General features: G+C 35.0%; 1 pseudogene; it reads right to left on the minus strand.

Moving 5' to 3' along the window:
* Positions 1-531: 531 nt before the first annotated feature.
* Positions 532-26,076, minus strand: part of LOC112819865 (myotilin pseudogene) — an 81,110-nt pseudogene continuing 55,565 nt past the window's right edge.

A 26,076-nucleotide genomic window follows, 5' to 3' on the forward strand; every position in this document is an offset into this window, starting at 1 on the left:
TGTATGGTGATTAACATAACAATAAAAAGTTAAAAAAAGATTTTATTTATTTATTTATTTGAGAGAGCAAGAATGAGAGAGAGAGAGAGAGAGAGAGCACATGACGTGGGGGAAGGCCAGAGGGAGAAGCTGACTCCCCGCTGAGCAGGGAGCCCAATATGGCACCCGATCCTGGGACTCCAGGATCATGACCTGAGCCAAAGGCAGTCGCTTAACCAACTGAGCCACCCACGCACCCCAAAATTCCACATTTTAAATAGTCTTCTTAATTATAAACCCAGACTTTCTGTAGTCTACACAAACCAGATAAGCAGCTAGAATATTTAAGAGTTAGGGGATAAGTAATAAACGTATATATTATACACATATATTATTATGTGTGTGTATAACATATATATACAAAATACATATGTATCAGTTATATTATCCTCTAAAGCCATATTCTGTTAATACAGAAATGCATGTATTCCAAAAATTTAATCAAATATATCATTAATAGTATAGCTGCTGCATTTTCCAATATTGATAATGTTATTCATGTTTTTCATTTTCACAGACTGCAGACTGAGCTGCCAGATGCTGCAACTCTCTTTCTGGGTTAAAGGTTTGTTTCACATCCAAACTTTTCCTGTTGAATGCTAAATATCTGCTGAAAGTTGGTTGAACACATAACAGCTTAGGAGTTGGAAGAGTTTGATTTGGACAGGCTCTAACTTCTAAATCTGTTACACATGGTGACTCATTAACTCGGCTTTATTAACTACAAACACCAGAGTCTTTCTTATTGACAACTTAATCAGTAAAGGAACTAGTTGTAGTTGTCATACTATAAGCTTATTCAGTCACTGTTGAATTGCACCATTTCCTTATTTCTGTTACCAGAAAAGCTTTGGTGGAGGTCCTACTAAGATCTGGTATTCTAGCTTCACCGAGTCTCCCTCAAAAATTTGTTTGCTTTGTTGTCTGAGGACAAGCATTGGTGCTCTTCTGTGTTCTTTTGCAAGGATGCTCAGCAGCACAGTACAGGTGGCTTCTCCTGTTCTGCTCAGGGAACACATGCAAACCCCTGCATCTGAAGCTGTTCCCACTTCAAAGATGAATGAATGAAAATTCTTGTCAGACACCATCATTTTGTGAAAGTCACCTAATTAAACTGGTCTTCCACTTATAAAGCAAGACATATCAGGAGCTGGTGGTCCACTCATGTTGCAGAATCTTCCAGTTCAGTCAACATGTTCTCTGGCACTTGAATGAAATACCGTGAGTAAGATTTCTTCTGAATTGCATCCTGACCATTCACATTTCTCTTTGAAATTGGAAGTTACAGTTGTGCATGTTCAGAACTGTGCTGCGGCAGATCTTGCGCCTCTCTACAATTTTGAGCTTGAAACACAGAAGCTACACTCTGTGATCCTAGCAATCTGCAACCCACCTTCTCCTCATGTGTTAGCCATTGATTTCCATTGTGATGAAGTCTGTCCTTACATTTCAGTTTTCCCTCCAAATCTTGACTCGAAGCTTCTCTTTTGATCCTTGTGTCTCATGGTTGGGAGTTCCTGAATTGGGCCTAGAATTTGCAGTTTGAGATGGCTTAGCATTTATAGTTGACCACCTTAGGGTTGACGATAGTTGGGAGTCCACAGTGGAGGAGATTTACTGTTGCGGTAATCAGACTGTGGTGGCAATATGGAGCCCAGGAAGCTGGCTGAAGACCGGTTATGGGTGGCTATAAATCTTTGGCTCTGGTTGGAACCAGAAAGGTGCTGGAGAGAAGCAGGGAAAGCAGAAGGGGACATGGTGATGTGAGAATTCACTGTTGAAGAGGTAGAACATCTTTTCTCTGTGCATGGGTTAGGTTGGATAATGGAAGACTGGTCTGGCTAAAAGAGCCGGAGGTTTCAACAAAACATGTTCTTACATGCATTATCTTTCCTGCAAATTTTAATATTAATTAAACAAAATGGAAGCAAAAAATATTTAAAAAAAAACAAGCATGGTCTTTCAGATAAGACTTCTACTCAAGTGCTTAATAGGACTTACTATTAAAATGTAATTTAAAATAATAACTTGAGTATGTAAAACTATGCATTAAATCCCATAGATTCTTTGCTTTGCAAATAGGCTATAATTTGGAGGTGATAGTAGTTTCCATTTTACTTGAGTTTGTAAATATTGTGATAGATGTTTTAATTTATAAATGCCCAAGACCTCCTTGAGGGTGCCTGGGTGGCTCAGTTGGTTAAGCGACTGCCTTCAGCTCAGGTCATGGTCCTGGAGTCCTGGGATCAAGTCCTGCATTGGGCTCCCTGCTCAGTGGGGAGTCTGCTTCTCCCTCTGACCCTCCCCCCTCCCATGTTCTCTCTCTCTATCTCATTCTCTCTCTCAAATAAATAAATAAATAAATCTTTAAAAAAAATAAAATAGGATAAATGCCCAAGACCTCCTTGAAATATGTTTATGTTAAAACCATTCCAATTATTTATTTTGTCATATGCTGATAGGTGAAAAAAAATCACTAATATGAGGTAGAGATCCGTAGTCAGAAGAGGTTAATTTAAATCAAAAGTTTTCTGTGTATATGTCTGTTCCAAAAAAAGTTTTACTCACTGTGTGTGTGTGTGTGTGTGTGTGTGTGTGTGTGTGAATGAATGAATGAAAGAGTAATGTAGTGGGGAAAAAAGCATGAGTTTTGGAATCAGAAGACCTATTAGACAAATTGGAATACCTACTTGGATGCCTTTAGGCATGTTAAGCTTTGTAGACTTTGATTTTGTTTTTAAAATGCTAGAACACATACTACTATTGTTATTATCCATATGTGTGGCTCTGGCCAACCATACTATGTTGTGACTCTCATGGTACTTGTGGCACAATGGATAGTTAGAATGTATGTCATAGACTTTTTATAGTCACCCGGCTTTGTCCTCAATAAGTATCCTGCTAATAAACTCTACCACTACAATTTGGTCTCAAGATTTTTTAGAAAAAAGTTAACCTTTATTGAATGTCCATTTACTAGAAATCATTCTAAGTGCATGCATGCATATTAATTAATGTATATGTATAATACCATGGAGTATTTATTTTTAATTCCCATTTTTAACGAACAAAGCAAGCTTAAGAATAACGTACACACACTGGTACTTAGGAAAGTTACAGGACTTTGGGGGTCAGAAAGGACATACTTAGAAATGTGTATGTTGAAGATTTGGATGTTAAAACAAGTTAAATTGAAGTAAGTGTAGAACTGCTGAACAGTAGTCTAAGGTGCTTGGAATGAATCTCACTTAGGAGTCATAGATTATTTATGCTGAACCAGAGGTGGCATTGGAAAAAGTAGGGGAAGACTGAAAGAGCAATATATATACAACCCTCCTCTGAAGCCTATTTTTGTTTGTAGGCTTCATTATCATGCACTTCATTATCAAGAGAACTATGTCACCAACAGAATATATTTCCCAATGTGGTGCAGTAGATTGAATAACTGGCCAAAATCTTTCAGTCCTCCTTATGTTTACATCCTTTCAATGCAGCTTGGAATCTCTTTCTATTAAAGAGTGGAATTTCTTTTTCCATTTCTTGAATATGGGCTGGCTGTATGACTTGGTTGGCCAATATAATGTAGTATAAGTGATAGCATGTCAAGTCTAAGCTCAGGGGCTCAGGAATCCAGAGTCACTTCTATTCTCTCTTGGAACCTTGCCCAGTTGTCATGTAAACAAGTTTCAGCTGGCCTGCTGAAATATGAGAGACCATGGAGAGAAGAAACATTCTTCCAGCTGCAGTCATTTCACATTGCCACTTCCAAGCTGACTTTACTGTTGAGTTCAGACATATAACTGAGCCAGTGAAACAAGAATTGCCCAAAAAAGGCCAAACCAACTGCCAAATCACAGAATCATGAGTTAAATAAATGTCATTATTTTAAACCTTTAATACTTGAAGTGGCTTGTTATGCAGCAAAACCTAACTGATACATGGTCAATGTCCCCCTGATGGAGGAATATGGTTACATTAGTTTATCATGCAGGGAATCTATATGCATTCTGAGCCTATAGGTTTCATTGACACTCTATCCAACTGTAACATAAACTTCTTTTTCACCAAATTGTATTAAACGAGTCAGAGGTGTCTGTCTTACTTCTTTAAGTAGTAACTTAAAATGAATATGCATTGTAATTTCACTCTCCGGTGAGTTCTGGCTTTCTGTTCCTGCCACATGAATGGCAGGTAGCTCTGTTGATTGTCCAGTCCACTTTTGGAATAATCAAAAAACTGACTTCTGGTTTTAAGTCATTTTTACACTAGGATGCCACACAACTGTCTAAAATACCAAAGAGAAGAAAGGATTTCTATTGCATAAAATATTTTGTACATTTTAGTTAGGCTTAGTATAACTCCAGATTGGGAAGCTTTGTAGCATTTCACATATTTGCCTTTCTGTGCACAGACTCTGTGTATATGTGTGTACGTGTGCATCAAAGAATGAATGGCAATATAAAGCAAATTGCCTTTCTTATGCTCCAATGTTAATTAAAACCAAATGTCCCTTCCACAATGTAGCTAATATACTTTAATTATTCTGTCTTGTGCAGTTGTGACAAAAGGGAACATGCAATTATTAAAGAGAAAAAAGTACACATTGTACCAATAATTGTCCACACTGTGAAATACTATTGCTTTTCCCCTGTGAGTAACTTGAATTGTTGCCAAATAATCCTCTCCACATCATTTAAGTAATGTAAATTATTCTTTAACAATAATTTACCTTTTTATTGAGTTTAACTGACACATGTTTATTTCCATTTACCTTCTTTCCACAGTTTTAAACAATGCAAAGCCAATAACAAAAGAATAAGTTTTTAATGTTTCCTACTGGCATAAATTTTAAACATAATCAAGTGAGGGTTATTTTACATAAGAAAGAAGGTTGGTAGCAATTATAATTACCTTTAAATGTTAACCTTTTCCTTTTAAACATGGGAAAATCTATTCCCGAGATTAATTTTCTTCTTCTATTAAATTAGGATAAGGATACCGACAAAGATGGTAGATGGAAAGTGGGTGATAGATTAATAGAAAACATGTATAAAGTGACCAGGTTACATAATAATCTTTCTTATAGTGCTCCATAATTATGAAACAGAAATAGAATCTATTAAAATAAATTCAGATTTCCAGATATTTGAATTATTTCTCTGTCTTCCACTCTCTTAAATTATCTTTCTCTGGCTTCTAAATTATTTACTCTACCAAAGAACACTTTTTCTTCTAAATGAGATGGTATGATAAACATTTGAGGACCTCACTCAAATCAAATGCTGATATGTCAGAAAAAGAAACTTACTAAATAAAATATAAGGGTGTCTAGGACAACCACCAGAGAGGTTGTGTTCTTTTCCCAAAGAAGGAAGTTGATTTTCCCCCAAAAGCATTGATTAAAAGGATAACTGAAAGGAGGAAATGAAGCAGAGACCAATTTCAGTCCAATTTTGGTGGTCGTTTTTCTACAGCTCTGTTCCAAGCCTATTATCCAGTATTCTGATAGCAAGGAGTCAGCTCTGGTAGAGGGTTTTTGATTCTGACATTAGCTCCTGTGTTGGCTTCAGAGGAAGTGGCTACCCTAGTGAATCAGTTCGTCATTGCTGTGGGAATTTTTCTTGTAGCCTGAGTAAGAATCTGGTTCTGGTCTTCAGCATTTCCATCAGTTTTGTAATCACTTAATTCCCTGTATTGAATTTCTTTCTTGTTAATATACCTACAGAGTTTTCTTTCTCTTGGATTAAACCCTAATTGATACAGCTTCAAAATATTTTTGATAAGGCAATAAATTTGTCCAATACAGTAGGATTTCAGTAGAAAATGATTGAGAGATTAGATTCAGATTATAGGTATTCTTTAATGCCTCAGTAACAAATTGGAATTCACTCTAAAATTCATAACAAGCAATGAGAGGGGTCTTTGAGCAGAAAAGTATCATGATTAATATGTATTTTACAAAAATGAATCTGGAATCTGTGCATGGAGTAAATGGAAGTATGCTAGACCAGATGCAAATGGTTTGATCTGATGGAAACAGTTGGAGCTAGTACCAGTTAGAGCATGGAATAATTGATAATTCTCTGAGATAATACCCCTTTCATAAACAATAGCCATAAAATATTTTCAGTACTATTAGAAAAATAACCAAGAAGAACCCATTTTTTTTTTCAATTACAGCCAACAGCTTTCATTTTGTTAACACCATTGTAACAGGTTTCCCAGCTAACCCATGGGCATTGTAGTATGTAAATGAATAGATATGGGGTGCATACATCAAGTATCCTTACTCTCACTGAAAAGTTCCCGGCAAATATGTCAGTTCTTAAAGCTCAAATACACCAGTGATTTTAATTAAACTGATGGAGCATTGACAGAATCAAAAACAACTTGAATATTTCCCAGTAATAAAACCACGTGCTCAGCCTTGTATACCTACTCAGTACATGTTAATTCTCTTACTCTCCATTATATCTACAACACTGAAAACTCCCTGATATTCCAAGACAAAGCTAGGCATGTTCTGAGGCTAGAAGGCGCCCCTAGGTTTAGATATTTTGTCTGTGAAATACCCAGGCAACTGTATAACCATTGAAGGGACTGCCTAAGCACCATTTGAGAAGATAAATATCCCCTGGTGCTCCAGGAAAAGTAAAGTACAAATTCAATTATGGGGCCAGAGAGGGAAGAAAACTTTCTGAGGAATAGAGCGCTCAAGATCAGCAGTGAAACAAAAATGGAAGAGTGGAATGTATGGAAATAGTATGAAGAAAGGTAATAACCAGTATAGGAAAAGAAGGGTATAAGAATTTAAGTGAGGTTGAGTCTATATTGTGGAGGAGAAGAAATGGCCTGCTGAGAAATCAGTAGTTAATTGATGGACTGTAGAAAAACTTTAAAGAATTTTAAGTGGAAAATTAATAAATAATTTACAAAAACCCTCTGGTGTCTACATGTCATTTCCAGATGGAATTCCTCAGAAAGACAAGTTTATTTTGCCTGTGCAGGGTTGGCCTATAATATAAAGGTTTTACAACAAAAATTTTGCCAACATTTGCGAAGTTAGATATATCACAATTATCAAGCTCAGACGTCTGGCTTTTTAATTTTTTAAATCAAAACATATGTAAACAGCATGAATTCCTACTCGGCAACTGCAGTAGGTTTAGAGAAGAAGCCTTACTTGATTTCATATTTTGAGGCAATGGCATTACCATTGTGGCTCCCTTTGCCCTTTTTTATACTTTCCACTGGAACATTTTACTTAACCATGGCCTCGTTATATCTGAGAGATAAGAAATCTGATTTATGGAACTTCCTATATCCCCCTTCCTAAAATATATACCACCCCATATAAATCTGCAAGATACCTTAAACAGCCCAATATGTTTGGCCACCATAGGATTTTCAGTACTATTATCCATATAAGTTAATAGACTATTTATTTCAGGTCTATTTTCCTGGGCAATTGCTCTGGTTAACAATAAGTGGGAACAAATGTGGATAAAAGAGATATAAGTATAGAAGCCAAACTTTACATTTGATTATGCTTTCATATTTATTACTTGAAAGAAAGTTTACATTTGTTCCCTGTGTAACCAAAGTGGAGGGAAAAAACTCTAATTTAAAAATCACATACTTACCGAATGCTAACTTATTACACTCATCAGTTATAATAAAATGTGTCTACGTGTTTAATTTTGCTCTTTCATATTTAAATATTGAATGAATATTTATTTTATCACTATAGTGAAAAGTTTTGCATTAAAATGATTACTTTTTTATTACAGCACATAATTTAGCTAAATGATTGTCTCCGTATGAAGGCACTTGATTAGGCTTACATGGGTCCTTGATCACAAGAAAAGTCAGGAGGTTTTGGGAAGTTTGGAGATGCCTAGCTGAGACATTTAGAATACTACAATTTTGACACTGTCGGGGTTTTGTGATTGCTTTCTGACTAACTAGAAGGTAAATCAAGGGAAAGGCAGAAAAGAAAAAGGACACAGCTGGGCATGATGCTCCTGCTGACTGCAAAATCAATTCCTGGCACCTGAAAGAAGAAAGAAGGATAAGGGATTTCCGTATCTTAGGGATGTGCTGTGTCAACCAGAAGCTCAAGCAAACACGGGGAAAATAAAAGTAAATGTTTCTAGATTTTGTAACTTTCAAATTCCAATTTGCTATGTTTGCACCACTTGTTTACAAAGCCACTGAGTCAGGCCCACAAACTTAAGATTAATTGTTTGCTCACCAAAATAATTTCAACAAATAAACCCCATTAAACAAAAAAAATTATATAGCGTTAAAATAATGCTGCTGCTAAGTGTACATGTAGTGTGTAGAACTATGGTTTTCTGGTGGTAGCTTTATGTCATTTTGACCCAGGCTACCTACCAGGAATATTTCACAGATCAACTCTGATGGCCCTTATTTGAACGCGCACACATGCGCATGCAAGGACACACACGCACGCACACACACACCATGAAGAAAGGAACATATGAAAGAAATGGTATCCAAATGAAAATTCCAGGTTATTAGCATATAGGCTAAACCCGCACTATGACATAAGGTCTGGTAAAGGCTGTGATATAGTTCACAGTGTAATGAAAACACTTACTTCCTGTTTCTTAAATGTTCGCTTTATTTTCTCTGCCTCCTAACCAAAATCAAAGTAAAAGGGCAAGTGACATCATGAGATATGTATAGTCAACTTCAGTATAACTACATCACATGGAAGTGGATGGTACACAAAGGAAGTGGAGAATAAAGAGGAATGAAAAAAGCCCAATGGCTGGAGTACAGTTTGATCTCACCTTTTAAAAAATGTAACCCTATCAATGTCTTGGACTGAGGCAATTTGATCAGCAGCTTCTCTTCTCTGCAGGAAGCACTAGTAGGGAGAGGGGGGAAAGAAGCAGAAACACTATGCAACGCCCCTCTTTTGCCCCTCTCCCCTCATACAGCATGTTCCTATTCATTTTATAAGTTCTGTTTATGTCTTCATTGATAAAATCAACTTCCTAGAATAATCAGCACACACACTATTTGTATCCGGGTTTATAGATTTAAAATATATCCTCTGAGAGTCTGGTGTTTCTAAAGAAAAAAAAAAGCATTCAGATAAAGGTCATAGTGTAGAGATGCAGAATTTTAGCATTTGCCATCTCATTTTGAGATGCAGTTCTGGACATTAGGAATTTCAAATTATTCCTGTGATTTGCAGACAAAGCAAAGTTCAGTGAGGCAGTATTCTTCATTAAGAAACATTTAACTCAGTAATGGTCTGGGCCAACTGGAGAATGAAGAAAAGCAATTTAAAAGAGCACAGGATCTGTTTTAAAAATAATCACTTGTTCACCATATAAAATGAATAATTTAGATGGCCGTTAGCCACAATTATTATAGGTGGGCAAAGGCAAATAGAAAATTGTATAATTTCATGGATGTTAATTGCATTTTCGTTGAGGAAGAGAAATTCATGCACTCGCTGAACTGAACTATAATATTAAAATGAAACAACTATTTGGTTGCTTGTGAACTCATCAGAGTTTTAAATTTCATATTGATCTTTTATCTAATTTATAATGTATTATTATAAAAAATATATAAATATACCAAGCATCAAGCTTCAGTAATTAATAAGTCATGGCTAATACTGTTTTACCTAAATGTCTACACAATTTCTCCAATCACCCCACCCAGATTTTTAATAAATATTTGCACATCCTATCATTTAATCTGTAATTTTTATATTGATTCATTTTATGCTGCTATCATGTCAATTCTGAGTTCCCCTCATTGTTTTCAATGAGACTTCTCAAATGACTGAAGCAAAGGAAATGAGCCACATCTACCAATATATATCAACATTCTGCTTTTCATGCATGAGCATAGTTTTGTGGCTATTACAGTAGCTGATTGCTGAGATAAAGTTATTTTAGGTTTCCTTGTCCTTATAATCATTATTTCCATATATTACTTATGAAAGGGCTCAATAAATGTTTGTTGAATGAGTTCAGAGATTCTATATTTTATGAACAATTACTCTCAATTCATGTCACTGTTACATGTAAGTAGATACTCATAACACAAAACCTGTAACAGTACCTACCTCTTATCATCAGAAGAAAATGTGAGAGTGCATATGGAGCACTTAACACAAGCCCTGGCCTGTGATATACTATTAAATATTTGAACTTAATATTTATGTTTTTGTTTATTATTGAAAGTGATTTTGTAATAGCAGCCACAGAGGCCTGAGGATCTGCAAACCTCCCAGGGGCAGACTTGCCTTCCTGATCATTCACGGAAAGAGAACTCCTCAAAATCTTAAAAACACTTTGGAGCTTGGATATATTTCTTCTGTACTCAACTGGTATCAAAAACAGTCTTTTATTAATTATACTTAAACCACAGTGACAGAATGATAGTTTTGTCTTCTCAGTGCAAGACCTCCAAATACTCTGTATATCTACAGTGCAGATATTCTAAGAGTGATGATCAATAGCTCTCTTCCCCCTGACTGCTTGTCTAGAATCACACTAATTACCTCAGTAGTACACTCTTGCTCTCTAGAGCTCTAATCTCTACATATAAGAGTGTCAAGTGGGAGAGAAACTGGATAGGGGAGTGGGAGTGTGAATATCCTTCATTACTAAGAAGAGTGCATTAATAAATCAAGAAGCATTATTAAGAAAAAATAGAACTAAAACTTTAATTAGATATTTCAGTGGCATTAACCATTTTTTCTCCTGTGCCACCAGCAGTCTGGTTGAGTAATGGACTCTAACAGATGAAACAATTCCACAGCAATGGAACACCACCTACTGTAGTTCCAAAATATAAATGTTGTATTACATTCCACAATTAAAACTTAACTAAATAGATAGATAATATATATGAGAATGGATCCGCAAAAAAATCAGTACTCTTTAACTAAAATATAATGAGATTTCATCCTCAGAGACTGTGATTATGTAACTCTGAGCTAGATCCTCAAGAATTTATGCTTTTAAAAAACTCTAGAGGCAATTTTGATACACACTCCTTGTTGAGTGATGAGAAAAAAGACTATGATGTGAGCTGCATATGTACAATACAGAACGTAATATGTATGCAAAAATTATGCCCTGGATAGATAGGATGTCAATTTATGTCTCCAGAAGTTCCCCAGCTGGTCCTCTAAAATTACATAAGTGACTAGTACCTATCAAACACTCAACTGATATTTGATTAATTAGCTTTTTAATTTTTATGAATTAACTTTTTATTTATTGAACCATTGAAAGTGAAGTTAAATTTTAATGGGCCCACTGAGTAGAACATGCGTCAGAAAATTGATCAAATATTGTTGCTTACAGAAGATTAAAAAAAAATTCATGAAATGCAAGAACAAAAATGTAAGGCTCAGGTTTATTGCATGGGATATACTGAGGTTAAGTGAAATCTACAACAAGGAGACTTGAGGTAGGGCCAAAAAAGATATATAAATATTTTCCACATATGCATGTATATTATTTTAAGAGATCTTTTTGGAACCATTATTAAAAATTAACCTAAAATTAGCCTTTGCTAATGCATTAGAAACTCAAGATTTGTCTCAAACTATTATGAAAGTTATATTAATCATTTTAGAAGATTCCAGCATATGTCAGAGTAAAAACATGTCTTAGCCAACTCTATAAAAATTAGTTTCATATTGGGCGCCTGGGTGGCTCAGTTGGTTAAGCCACTGCCTTCGGCTCAGGTCATGATCCTGGAGTCCCGGGATCGAGTCCCGCGTCGGGCTCCCTGCTCAGCGGGGAGTCTGCTTCTCCCTCTGACCCTCTTCCCTCTCGTGCTATCTCTCATTCTCTCTCTCAAATAAATAAAATCTTTAAAAAAAAATTAGTTTCATATTAACAAATTTTCTCCCAGTATATTGTTCAGACATATCCTGTTTGCCTTTTTTAATCAAATTATTGCATAAATTTCCATATAGTAACTAAATGCATGACTTGCCACCTATAACCAGAATATACTTATCATACAATATTTTCACCTAATACCCAATACACTTAAAATTTCTGAAATTATAGCTAAATTGGATAGCTTACATTTTACAGCAATATTAGGGTCTGTATTGTTTGCAGTACCAAATTTTGGTATGCCCTAAGAATTCAGCTTTACATTGAAATGGAAACACCACAGAAAATCAGTCCTATAATTGTGGAAAATGTGCCAATGACTGTATGTGTAGTTTCTGCCTAATACTATAATCTAAGCGACAACATTTACCCCTTGTCTAGGACCTCTTTCAAATTTGGAGATGGGAGCAAGAATCAAATATCAGGCAAATATTTGATCATATTCTGAACCATGTTAATAACTTAAATTGATTTCATCCCATTCTCTTGTTGAGCTGCCTGCATGCTTTTGTAAACTGGGGCATAGTAGAGGTTAGGGCTGATTTTTTTTGAGAAATGTATATAATGATCTTTATTTTCTGTGTAAGTAAACGGATGATAGCCAGTGGCAACCCTGAAGAGATTTCATAATTAAGGTGGAGCCCATTTTGTGATATCTTCTAACTAATGAATTAGTGAGAAAAACTCAACAAATGCTCAGAGTTCATCCACGTTCTTTCAGTTATCTGTCTCTAATGCCTCAGGCAATAAACCCAATCACATTTAAATAAAAATTTTTTTAAAAGCCATTCCAGATATTGCTCTGTCTTGACATGCTTTTTTGCTTCTAAAATGTTCCAGGTGTTCATATCCTGAGAATTGTGTAAGCCAATCTTTGATAGAAAATTCCATTTTAGAGGGAAAATAGCACAGGATAGAAGTGGCACTTTTCTTCTACCCAGGTCTCAGTGAAAAGTAAAACTTCACTTACATGAAAATGAAGGTATCATCTACAAAGGTTTTTTTCCTGAGGTGTATATATATATATATATATATATATATATATATATATATATATATTAACAAGATTGTAAGGAAATCATTTACTGATGTTTTATGGACAATAATTGCATATATTTAACTTAAACAGGCATTCATTAAACACCACAAGGGATGAAGTATCTGACTCAGTACATTACACCTGCCCCCGAAAAGATTATAGTCTAGTGAGAAAACAGAGAAACATGTCAGCACTGAAGAGGGACTCTTAGCATACCTGGAAGGTTTCAGGATGATGTTTATATGACCTTGTCTCATCAATAAGACCTATTTCAAGTATAAATATGTAATTACTTATATAAGCTTACTATTTCTAGATTGGAAGATCCACGAGGACAGAAAAAAACTCTGTTTTAACAGCTTTACCACTAAAGTCCAGCATAGTATTTAGCACACAGTAGGAACTCTGTTAAATAGCAAGTCATATGTGTTCTAAGTTGTGATCAAAAGATAAGTGAGACTGAGCAGAAATGTTTGCTGGGAAGGGCAAGGCTTAAGTGAAGGAAAGAGGGTACGGTAGGATGTTAGTGACGAGGCTATGTTAGACTGAGTGCAGATCACAAGCCAAGGTGTGAAGCAGGGCTGGCGAGGAGTGCTACAACTAAGAGTGTTCAGAACAGGGCATTCCTGGACATGAAGCTGGGAAGCTGCACAGGACCACACTGAAACATGATAGGCTATGGGTCCCTTGGTCAGGCACTAAAATCCATGCTGGAAAGAATAAGATGGCATATACGTTTGTACTCATACGATCACAACCTTCTCAAATAAGCCAAAGAGCCTTAACCACTTTATCACTGATCAGAACATACTTTCACAAGGAGCCAGGATGGTCTCTAAATAAACAATGGATAGAACCCAACAACTGAAACCTTTTTTCCATGCCTGCTCAGGATAAGATGAAGCTTTACAAATTTCTCACTAGGGAAGTAATAACATCAAATCTGTGGTTTCGCGTATTTTTATTGTAGAAGTTTGACAAAAGATACTGAATGCAGATACTGAATGTAATAGTTCATATGAGATATGAATATCCTATATTAAGGAAAAATGCCGTATTCAGCCTTATTTTATAACTTGATTCATGTATCCATTTGGCATTTTATTTTAGACTTAAATTTTTTTATCTTTAATTTTTTATTGTTATGTTAATCACCGTAAATTACATCATCAGTTTTTGAGGTAGTGTTCCATGATTCATTGCTTGTGCATAATACCCAGTGCTCCACACAGAATGTGCCCTCTTTAATACCCAAGTCTATTTTCTATTTTCTATTTTTCTAAAATCTATTTGAGACTTAAATTTTTAACACTATATTTATGTGTTTACATTTCTTCTCATTTTTACTCTCTTCTAGTAGGACTTGTAGTTTATTTTCATTCCACAATAGTTTTTTTACCTCTTTATACACTCAGTAGGATTTCCAGGCATTGGACTTCCCTTCTGGAAATTGGGTTAAATATTTTAATACCCAGGGTCTTACTCCTTCAAGTCTTCTGACATACTACTCTTACAGTATGCTTCACCAGTCCTAGATTAAAACAGAGTTTATTTTGGGCTTAACTCATTGATTAGTATCTTTTTATAAAGACAAATAAAACATATCCATTTTAACAAATTCCCCATAATCATTTTCATTTTACTTGCCTAGAGATAATGAGATAAATTCATTAATATTACCTCCATTTTCAACTTTTTTTCTTTCTTGAATATAAAGTTATTTGTCTATATTTTAGAAAGGTTTACTATGTGTTTTAACTCTCAGATATACTTAATTTTATTCCAATGCATTTATCTTTCAGATAGTTTTGATGGAAGGGAGCACAGCTGCCTATATGCATTGATTTTTTCATTAAAATGTTTAAAGAATTAAAGAGAAAGCTAGTGTCATACAAAAATATATTACACAGAAAACTAAAACCAAATACCCAAAAACTGCCCAACAAAGGATAGTAAAACAGAGGTTAAAAAAATTGATTTCACAATTTTCTTATATTTATCACTTCACAAATACACCAAGACCATGTTAACTTAAGAAAACCTACAGACATCCAATAGTTAATACTTTTTTTCACTCTCTGACATCTGAGTGTGACTGATCTTTTTTGTCCAGCCCCATGCACATAAAAGGTATATATCTTTAGGTAATATTTTTAGCAGAGAGTTTCCATTTATCTACTTCAAGAATTCCAAATATACATCCCTAATGACAATAGTATCTTATCACTGATCAAAAATTTTTCCCCATAATCATGTTAACAACATCACCTTAAATGTAAGCCTTGTTGATTCTTCCCTCAACAAATTTTTCAATGCCCTGAAAATAATAAGATTTAAAAATCTGTTTCTTATCATACTTTCTTTCACACACTAATTTTAGCATCATTGATAAATCTTGGCTGCAATATTGATTTCTCTTTAGACGCTTGCCTAATGGTAATTTTCTTTTTCTCCTGTCCCTACCACATGCTACTTCTCCTCCGTTTATTTAATGTTTAATTACTCATTTTTAAAAGAAAGATTGTGAATATTTAGATTAGCCCCCAGCTTATTCATAATTTGCATATCCATAATTTATCATAAACTATCCATAAATTAACATTGTTATTTATTTTTTGCTCACATTGTCTCAGGTTTGGCCGCTGCTTCATGTTGGTGCTTCTCTCTTTTTTTCAATAACTATATATTTTTGACCACTTCATTAATTAGCATCATCAGCTGTTCTAGGCTCCTCTTGTACTTTCCCTAACCTCACCCTGAAATGAAAGATTTTTCCAAGGAGCCCTGATATTTTTTTAACTGGCAAATAATACTTAGAAACCAAGGTTTAGACAGTATGTGTGCTCACTAGCGATAGATACTAAGTCCTGTATACTAACATACATACATCTATGTATTATCTATCCATTTCTGTGTGTGTGTGTGTGTGTGTGTGTGTGTGTGTAGACCAATAGCTCTAATTCCAATCTGTCAATCACCACAGTGATCATTTTATCCTTCTTCCTTTCCTTATTTGTAATTCTCCTCTGATATTGTAAAACCTGGTTATTATTATGCACAATATATTTACTTACTTTAGTAATACACACAAACAAACATGTACACACATGAAGGTGTTTCAGAATCACAAATAAATCCCTCCATAAGAAACAAATGTATTACTAGAGTAAAATATCTGTGTATATTTGTTTAATCTTAAACCTTAAAATATACAAAGGACTGTTTTCCAAAATTATATAGGTTAGTTCTTCCCAACCCTCTTCACTATGTTTTGTCATTCACTTATAATACAATTAAGTTCCTTTGTTACTGTGTGTGTTCAATCCTGAATAGATCCATTTCCTCATCCTTCTTGGTTCTAATTATTTACACATGTAGGGTAGGAGGATATGGAAAACATGAGTATGGTTCTAACAATAAATAACTGCTATGCAAGTGGGATATATGTAAGTTGCATTATAGATTCTTTAGGTAATGGTATACATAGTTTGTTTAATATTACCAAATTTCCCTCCAGAAGAGGTGTATCAAATTGCATTCCTACCAGAGATGTATGAGTATGCTTGTTTCCTTACCACCTCATAAATGCCACAGTTTCAAATTTTTACCAATCTGATAGGTGAGAGAGTTTGAGATTTTTCCTTTTAAGTACCATTTCTATATCCTTTTGTGTGTGTATGTGAATTTCCTGTTTCTTGTCTTTTTTTTTTCCATTTTCCTTTTTTTGGATTTTGTTCCTATGCCTATCAGTTTTTAAGATTTTCTTATATATTAGAGGTTTGAAGACTTCCAGTTAATATTCTAATTATTTTCTTCCATTTTTCAGCTTTTGATTTTGTTTTTGGTATTATCTGCAATGCAATTTACTTAAAGAAGTAAATTATATCAATCTTTTATTGTCCTTGAATATTGAGTAAGAGCTCAAAATCCTTTACCTACACCAATGTTAAAGAGAAACTCACCACTCATGCTAAGTGGTACCTGCATGATTTAATGTTTTTACCTTAGATCCCTAATCCATTTGCAGTTTATCTTTTGTGTGGTATGAGATATGGATCACATATAATTCACTGAAGAATAGATTTTTTGCTCCAACAATATGAGATTTCACCTATATGATATCCAAAATCTCCATGTATTTTGGTCTATTTCTGGGCTTTTTACTTAAATCTAATAAATTTCCTTTATATCACTACTTAATTTTCAATTGTAGAGACTTTGTAAGCATGTTTTAATATCTCGTAGGTCTAGTTCCTCTACGTAGTTTTTCTGAGTGCTTTCCTATCTATTCTTTCATGCTTGTTTTCTTATATGAAATTTAGTGTCAACTTGTTCAACCCCATAAAAAATGAGGTATATTTCTGAGGATTAAGTTTAATTTATAAGTTAATATGGAGAGAACTGATATCTTTACAATGTTGACTTATCCTACCTATGAAACAGGAATGTCTTTCCATTTTCTCAGTCTATTTTTATGTCTTTTGGGAGTATTTTATAAATTCCTTCACAAATGTTTGAACATTTCCTCTTAAGTTTATTCCTACATGTTTAATCATCTTCATTGCTATTGTTAATGGAGATCGCTTCAGTATAATGTGGCTTCTTATTAGTTTTGTATATGAAAGCTATTGATTATTACATTAGTTTGCTAGAGCTGCTTTGTAGTACACAAACAGAAAAAGAGCTGATATCCAAGATCTATAAAGAACTTCTCAAACTCAACACTCAAAAAACAAATAACCCAGTCCAAAAATGGGCAGAAGACATGAACAGACACATCTCCAAATAAAACATACAAATGGCTAACAGACACATGAAAAAATGTTCAACATCACTAGCCATCAGGGAAATACAAATCAAAACCAAAATGAGATAACTTTACACCAGTTAGAATGGCAAAAATTAACAAAACAGGAAACAACAAATGTAGGTGAGGATGCGGAGAAAGGAGAACTCTACACTGTTGGTGGGAATGCAAGCTGGTACAGCCACTCTGGAAAACAGTATGGAGGTCCTCTAGATATTAAAAATAGAGCTACCCTATGACCCAGCCATTGCACTCCTAGGTGTTTACCCCAAAGATACAGATGTAGTGAAATGAAGAAGCACCTGCACCCCAGTGTTCATAGCAGCAATGTCCACAATAACCAAACTGTGGAAGGAGCCAAGATGCCCTTCAACAGATGAATGGATAAAGAAGATGTGGTCCATATATACAATAGAATATGACTCAGCCATCAGAAAGGATGAATACCCCCCATTTACATCGACATGGATGGAACTGGAGGGGATTATGCTAAGTGAAATAAGTCAAGCAGAGAAAGACAATTATCATATGGTTTCAGTCATATGTAAAATATAAGCAATAGCACAGAGGACCACAGAGTAAGGGAGGGAAAACTGAATGGGAAGAAAGCAGAGAGGGAGACAAACCATGAGAGACTCTAGACTCCAAGAAACAAACCGAGGGTTGCAGAAGGGGGTGGGGGGGTGGCGTAACTGGGTGATGGGTATTAAGGAGGGCATGTGTGGTGATGAGCACTGGGTGTTATATGCAACTAATGAATCGTTGAACACACATCAAAAACTAATGATGCACTATATATTGGCTAACTGAACATAATAAACGAAAAGAAAAAAGAAGATCAATATCCAATGTTCTTGCCTATATGTACTACAAACAAAACAAAAACAGTTGCAGACCAAACATAACAACTGATTCCACTTGTAAAGACACGCCTGCACAGGCAGAGACACAGATACATCTGCATTACCTGGAGAAAGACAAGAAGGACCTGCCCAAGCTGTGTTCACACTGGGTGGCCCAGAGAAGGGCAGGAGAACTCTTCTATCTAACTTTATGTAATCATAGGTACCATCTCAGAATTGGAATTATAAGACGTTTTATTTATGTTTTCCTACACTTTTCAAATAAATGTTAAAAAAAAAGTACAAAAACTGAATGGCTTAAACAAAATAATTGTCTCAGAGTTCTGGACTAGAAGCCCAAGATCAAGGTGTCTTCAGGGTTGGCTCCTTCTGAGGCTGCTGAGGTAAAATGTGTTGTATGCCTCTCCCTTATACTGAGAAATTTATTATTTTTATGTTTAAAATTAGAGGAAGCATCATAGGATTTTTAACAAAGGTAGTAAAATAAGAATTGCTTTTTAGAGAATTAAAAAGAGGAATTAAAGTTTGTAGGCAGAGGGAACAATTAGGAGATTACAGCTTCCAAGTGAAATAGAATGAGTATTTGTAGGTAATATATTCTAGCAGTTCTTACGAAAAAAATAAAAGAAACCTTGTTTGCAGATTGGGTGGGAGAAGAAATCTGAAGTAATCCTTGGATAACAACCTGGGTGCTCTAAGAACAATCAGTGCAGCTTACAAGGTTAATTAGTCTGGGGGTAAATGGTAATGAGTCTAGTTTTGTCCATTAGTTCAATATTTAGTTGAAAAGAAGGTTGTGTATGGTTTTTCAAAGAGGTGGCATAAAATAAAAAGAAAATAAAAGAAAGCCTAGAAAAGAGGTCTGAGAAGCAGACACTGATGTTTAAGATTTAAGGAGTAAAGGGCTCCAGGAAATGACACGGATGGAGGGAAAGAATGTGATTTCCAAACAAGTTCCACAGTAATGGTCAGAAATAATGAACAAATGAAAGACAAAAAGTTCCACTGGACTTTATGATATATTACAAAATATTTAAGTTGAAATGGTGAAAAACCTGTACTACTGGGGATCTAAAAGTTGAATGATGACTACTGAGGAAATTATAAGATGAGATAGTGGAGACACTGACTGTCTGCCTTTTAAAGAAACTTAGCATTTGTGGGAAGGGAAAGCATTAGTCAGAGAGACTCAAGTATTAAGGAAGGAGTGATATTTTATAACTAAAAGAAAACTGAACAATTTAGGGGCACCTGGGTGGCTCAGTTGGTTAAGCGACTGCCCTCAGCTCAGGTCATGATCCTGGAGTCCCGGGATTGAGTCCCACATCGGGCTTCCTGTCAGCGGGGAGTCTGCTTCCCCCTCTGACCCTCCCCCTTCTCATGTGCTCTCTCTCTCTCTCCCTCAAATAAATAAAATCTTAAAAAAAAAAAAGAAAACTGAACAATTTAATCAAATGAGTAAAAGGATCTAAGTTTAAGGTTTCCTGTTGGTTGGTGGTGATTGAAAAGGGTGTTTGTCATGCCCTTTGTAATTTACTACAGTGAAATTCTGCATGGAAGTGCATTGTAGTCAAAAGAAGAGAAAAATGGAATCTTCACTAGATAAAAAAAGCATAACATTTTTGGAATAATTTAAATATGCAAATAAATAATTGCTATCAGTTGTGATTTTTCAATAAAATTTAATAAGATTAATATGGAGTAAGACTAATACTTAGTCAAACCACTGACAGAATGAATTAGTACTCAGTTACAAAATATTTCGATTATGCTTTCAAAATTAATGACTCCTAATAGTTTATTTTTAATTTAAATAAATATGTGAAGCAAAAGCTTTTGAATATGTGATTACTTACACATTCTGTTCCTCCATCTTTAAGAACTTAACTTGAAAAAACAGAAGATTAAAGAAACAAGAGCTAGAGACAGCAGATGGACACACACACACACACACACACACACAAGGGGAAAGAGGCACAGCTCAGGGCCATGTCACCTTAAAAGAGCCACAATAGAATACTGCAGAACTGGACATAAAATTTTCAAGAATAGTCTTTGGTTGTCATGTACATGCTTTTTATTGTTCTTTCTCCCTCCATCCCTTCCATTCCGCTTCCTTCCTATCTCACATTAAAAAAAAAAAAGTCATTCATTCTGAAAATACACTTGCAATGGCCTGATATTAGAAAATAATCCCTTGTCATGCGTTTGTTGGCAATCTGTATGTTTTCCTAGGAAAAATGTTTATTCAGGTTCTCTGCCCATTTTTTATATAGGATTGATTGCTTTTTTTGGTGTTGAGTTGGGTACTTTATACATTTTGGATATTAATCCCTTAATGCATCTATCATTAGCAAACTTCTCCCATTCAGTAGGTTGCCTTTTTGTTTTGTTAACAGTTTTCTTCACTCTCCAAAAGGTTTTTATTTTGATGAAGTCCCAATAGTGTATTTTTGCTTTTGTTTCCCTTGCCTTAGGAGACAGATCTAGAAAAATGTTGCTATGTCCAATGTCAGAGAAATTACTGCCTGTATTCTCTTTTAGGATTTTTATGGTTTCAGGTCTCACATTTAGATCCTTAATCCATTTTGAGTTTATTTTTGTGTACAGTGAAAGAAAGTGGTCCAGTTTCATTCTTTTGCATGTTGCTGTCCAGTTTTCCCGTTATTTATTGAAGACACTGTCTTTCCCCCATCGTATTTCCTTGCCTCCTTTGTCACAGATTAATTGACCATATAAGTGTTGGCTTATTTCTCAAAGTTTTGGAGGCTGAAAGTTTGAGGTCAGAGCACCACCATGGTCCAGTGAGGGTCCTCTTTCAGTTTTCACACTTCTTGTGTCCTCAAATGGTAGAGAGGGAATTGGAGATTTCTTCGGCATCTTTTATAAGGGCAATAATCGCATTCACAAGGGCAGAGCCACCTAATCCTCTCCCAAGGGCCCAACTATCTTGGGGGTTAGGTTTCAACATGTGAATTTTGCGGGGGTACATTCGAACCTTGGCATAATTTATATTTTTCTTATTATTTATGTTGAGATAGATTCCATCAGATATGATTACTTTAATGAGGGAGTACATTATAAGTAATGTCATTATGTTGATTGGCCAATTAAGGACTTTGCATAATTTGGAGTATAAAGTATTTCAGACAAAAGCCACTGTGATATAAAAAAATTCTCAACTTGGAAAAATAAAAGTTGAATGATGGGACATAAGAATATAATCAGAACTGAAAGCCACATTATGATTGGTCTCAGATTCTGAAAGTGTATTGTTGCATTTGCACACATACACACACACACACACACGCACACTCTCTCTCTCTCTCTCTCTCTCTCAAATAAATAAATAAATAAAAGCTTTAAAAAAAATCTACTATGTCCTAAGCTGTGGATAAAGGAATGAAGACGGTATGGTTTTTGCTTTCAAGGGGCTTACAATCTTCAGTATCCTCCCGAGATGGTTATGAGCAAGTGCACAATTAAATTTTGTAAATGTGCTCCATAAGTTGTAAAGTGATAATTAAATGTTTCTTGTCATTAAGGAAACATGTGAGTCAAATGTATAAAGTTTCTTACCCAGAGAAGGTGCTTGATCAGATTAGTTTCCAGCTTCAATTTTATGGTTTTCTAAGTATAATTAAATATTTATTAAGAGATTTAACAAATATTTGTTGAACTCAAACTAAGTACCATATAATATTCTAGGAAGAGGACAAGAGGGCTCAATTATGACCCCTTGGATTCTGAGTTCAGTTGGTAGGTGGTTGATGATTCATGCTACTGAGATGAGGAAGAAAGGCACAGATTGAGATCAAAGATTATACATTGCCTTATTATGATGCTTGAGTTACCTACTTGACAACAAAGTAAAGAAGTTAAGATGTTAATGGACATTTTGTTACGTATTTGAGCACACTGGAAAAATCTCTGCTAGAAATATAAATAAGTGTATGCATAGGAATATGATATGTGTGAAGGGAGAGTCTGAAAACATGAACCATACATATACAAAGTTTTGCTGTTATGGAAAGCAAAGAAATGGAATGATGTCTGGATATTTAATTGCTGTCAAGGGGAGATTTAAAGTTTTTGCATATAAAAAAAGTCTCCCAAATGACTTTCAGAGAATTTCCCAAGCATCTGTTTACTGTAGTCAGTGTTGTTTTTCTTTGTTAATATAGTTGAAGCAATGCATAAAATGCTTATTAGCAAATGCTCATAAATAATGTAAAAGTATTTGACTACAAATATTGTATGGATCAATCAATACTCCAGCTGAAACAAATTATCCTAGATTAGCATCTGATTGTCTTGGTTTTTCTAAACTGCACCTTAAATTTTAATGGACTCTGGAAATGAAATAGTTTAGAAATAAAAGAAACAGGTAGATTTTAACTGTATGTTTTTCCTTATTACTTCTCTCTTCCTTTAGTATCTGTGACCACCATCTGCTCAGCTTCATATTACATTTATCTGTTTTCCCTTTTAATCTGACTCAAAATTCAATTATGATCTCACCTTAATTAAAATAGCAAGAACTTTATGAACATTATCATTAATGCTAAATGGTGATTTTTCTTGGTGCATACATATTTCATTTGAAAATGACCACAGATACTCCAAAAGTAGTTGCTCTATAAAGAAATATATTCACAAAGAAAAACAGAATATACTGAATCTTATCAAAGAACCCGAACTAATTACTATTGGTTGAATTTAAAACGTAATTATATGGCAGATGCAGGCAGGATAGTAGTTGTTCATCTATTTTGCATACACTTCTTGTTTTGCTGTGTGATACCTTTAGGGTAGCCAATCATCCAGGTTGTCTGAGGACTGGGGTTTGAGCACTAAAAGCCTGATCCAGGAAATCTCTCAGTTTTAGGCAAACTGTGGCCCCTGATCACCACACATTCTACAGAGCACTTTTATAGAAAAAAAAATACAAATGGCTAACAAATATTTTAAAGACTCTATTTAAACACTAGTCATCTATTCAGTATATTACAGTTATGTACATTTTGAGAAAAACAGTTTATGACATCTATGTAAACCTTCAAACCTGTTTTTAAGAAGTGCGTTGGCTCAAAGAAAGTAATTACTGCTTTATAACAAAGATGTATGATACAGTCAGGTGATTTTATTTTTCTAACCTACTGTCTCTAAGCCTAGGCTGAGTCAATATTTCTCAATTTGTTTTCAACTTTAAGGCTTTTGCAACTAATGCAACACAAGAGTGCAAACCACAAAGAAACAAACTTCTGAAATTTTAAAATTTGGAGTGTTTAGAGAAGGAGTACATGCTATAGACATCATTCTGAAGACACAAAAAAGCTTTTTTTCAGATTACAAAAGAAGCAGGAAATTCCACCACGGTTGCAGAAATGTTACATCTTTCCTCAACATCATCTCTAATGCGATTATAAATATTCAAGAATTTGCCAATACTCAGCATTACAGTCTTGATTCTCACTTCTGACAAAGATCACCTTTCACAATATAGTGAATTTCAATAAAACCCCAGGACATGTCAATGAGAGGGGAAAAAGTGATGATAAGCAAAAAGCTTAAATGAGACCTTTTCTAAAATTTTGGAGACAGGCAATGGCACAAAGATAATTAATCTGGTTTTTGGAGATATCACCAGACTGAAAATTATTAAAGAAAGGAAAAATCTTACTGCAGCAACACTCAGAGGATTGTTCCATCTGTATTTCAGGGAAAACCACATTACCAAACATACTATAAAGCATTCCGACTGGGCCCAAATAAAAATTCAAGATTGTCAAAATTCCATCGCTGTATACAAAACTTATCTAAAGCAATCAAGTAAGCTACAAAACCAAAGCACTCCAAATACGAATTCTAAATTCAATCTCTGCGGCACTACCTACCTTGTACTTCAGCTAACACTGCTTTCCTCATTCTGCTCCTACTATATTGGCTCCAACTACCCTTCTGTCTAGCCAGCCTTCCTCCAATGTCTGCTAACCATCTTGATATTTCCCTCACTCCTGTGCTAAATGACATGTTCTGAAATTTTAGTATGACCACTTTATAATTTACCATTACTCTCTTATACATTATACATGTATACAATTATACATATGTATATCATCAGCTTATAATAATAACAATAATAATAACTACCTTTTATTGAGTACTTTTTAAATATCAGGCACTGTGCTAAACACTTACATTTATTATTTTATTAAAAAGAACCCTTCATGGGCGCCTAGGTGGCTCAGATGGTTAAGTGTCTGCCTTCGGCTCACATTATGATCTTCAGGTCCTGGCTAAGCAAGGAATCTGCTTCTTCCTCTCCCTCTGCCTCTCCCCCACCTCGTGCTCTCTCTCAAATGAATAAATAAAATCTTTAAAAAAAAGAACACTTCAAGGCAGTTTTTACTATATGTTCTATTTTACATATGAGAAGACCAGAGGCTCAGATAAATAGTTACTTGCCTCATTCAGCAAACTAAAAATGGTGGGGCTCCTGGGTGGCTCTGGCACTTAAGCATCCAACTCTTGATTTTGGCTCAGGTCATGATCGCAGGGTCATGAGATGGAGCCCTAGATTGGGCTCTGTGCTGGGTGTGGAGCCGGCTTAAGTTTCTATCTCTCCCTCCCACTTTACCCCTCCTTCCCTCTCTGTCTCTCTCTCTAAAAAAAAAAAAAGAAAGAAAAAGAAGAAAGAAAAAAAACCCTTAAAAAAGAATACTACAAATGGTAAATTAGAAGCTGTAAAATAAGATTTTACTATGTGAGACTAAATATACATAGGTTTTCACTTTCTTACTCAAAGAAAACATTCCATACAGGTTTCTCTGGATGATTTTTAAAGATCCACTATCCAAAAATTAGAAAGTGCAGCAGGACTAGAATACCAGTCTACCTACTTGCCAGTCTTTTAAGCAAAAGTTTATCCATTTTTTGGACAAACACTACAAAGAAAGTGGTAATTAGAGGAAGATCTAGTTCACAAACTAACTTCAGGGAACGCAGAATCTTCCCAAATAGTGTCCTTAAACTCCTCACAGAAAGAGCTTAAAAGCCTCTCTGCTTGCCCTGGAATAAACAGACTTTTAAAATAATAAATATCTATGCCTGTATACACATTTTGTGTGTGTACAGAATTAGAAAAAATGATGAGTAGAATTTGAACTAGAAAAACAATAGGTTGATAAGCAGATACGCAGACAGTTAGAAAAATAACTGATTGCTACTAAAAATTGGCAGTGATTACGACATCACACAGTGTGGCAAAATCGATCTCAGGAAAACGGGAAAGGAAGGAAGGGAGAAAGGGAGGGAGGGAGGGAGAGAGGGAGGAAGGAAGGAAAGAAGGAAGGAAGGAAGGAAGGAAGGAAGGAAGGAAGGAAGGAAGGAAGGAAGGAAGGAAGGAAGGAAGGA

Source organism: Callorhinus ursinus, unplaced genomic scaffold, assembly GCF_003265705.2.
Source record: "Callorhinus ursinus isolate GAN/ISIS: 27379988/994484 unplaced genomic scaffold, GSC_fseal_2.0 scaffold3, whole genome shotgun sequence".
Lineage (NCBI taxonomy): Eukaryota > Metazoa > Chordata > Mammalia > Carnivora > Otariidae > Callorhinus > Callorhinus ursinus.